This window comes from Sinocyclocheilus anshuiensis, unplaced genomic scaffold, assembly GCF_001515605.1.
Source record: "Sinocyclocheilus anshuiensis isolate Anshui unplaced genomic scaffold, SAMN03320099.WGS_v1.1 scaffold2404, whole genome shotgun sequence".
Lineage (NCBI taxonomy): Eukaryota > Metazoa > Chordata > Actinopteri > Cypriniformes > Cyprinidae > Sinocyclocheilus > Sinocyclocheilus anshuiensis.
In genome coordinates this window covers 100,641-101,838 of record NW_015546240.1, presented here as the reverse complement: position 1 = coordinate 101,838, position 1,198 = coordinate 100,641, and positions in this window count along the sequence as shown.

The window sequence follows — 1,198 nt, the reverse complement described above, 5'->3', positions numbered from 1 at the left end:
TTTTTGAGTTTCATTGCATTAGATACATGCAGATGTTTCTTAGATCTCACTCTACTTTCTGAGCCACTCTTTCAATTATTTTTTAAGACTTGGTGGTCCAAGTCTTGGTGGAATTTTGATAGAAAACTGTACTTGTTGTATATGTATTCATAATGAAGGCCACTTGTTTTGATATTTTGTTGTATCATATAAAGACATTTAGGCCTATGTTTTTAATTGTGGGTTTGTTTCCAAATATTTAAAATTTTATAAACAGAACAATAAAGATTTGTAAAGAATGTTCTTAAGATTTTATAGTATAATAATATTTTTTATAATAATAAGTCTTTACAATGAGTGCAAATAGCCAGGAGTGATTGAGTGTTTTAATTCAGAGCTGAGAGAGAGGGATAAATCTCCCCCATAGGGTTTTCACTGCGAATCCGACTCATTTTAACAGTTTTTGACCATCTGTGGGAAGTAGCTATATAATGTGACAGAAGGACCACACTATGTCATGAGGGGAAACACACAGACACACAGACATATTTGCTTCGGACAGAGAGAGAGGCTTTGGCGCCCAAGGCTGCTCATCAGATCTGAATGAATGAAGAGAGTGAAATTAATTTAAAATGACCTCAGAACAATTCTATGGTAATATTAATGTAAATGTTAAAAACAGAAATAAGAGTTGAAACATAAGGCCCTTAAGGTTGGAGCAATAGTAACTCAATAACAACTGATATGTCAGACTTATATAAGGCATTGGAAGTTAAATAACTGAAATGGTTTGATGAGCACAGTTTTCTTTGCTTTGATGACGTAGGCCTATTTCCTATTAAATGAGGAAGTGGACATAGCCGAAAACAATAATCACAGTTTCAAAATGATAATAAATTCCAACCATTTTCTTCGCAACTAATTGACGATTGAAAAAGAGTTAAACTATGAGCGTTAGAGCAATGAATGCACTTGCTATTATAAATGCTATTTATAATTTAGCTGAGAGGATATGCACTAGGGGTGTCCCCGACTAAGGATTTTCATAGTCGAATCGGAATTTTCGAATCTTGCTGATAGTCAACTGATAGTAGAATCATTTGTTTGGGGGGCGGGGCAAAATACATTACCAAGAGTAATTCGACAGTCTCGACAGTCATAATTACTGACGTTAACTCACAGGGAAAATGTGTAACGGATGCCTCGCAGGGGTAAATAA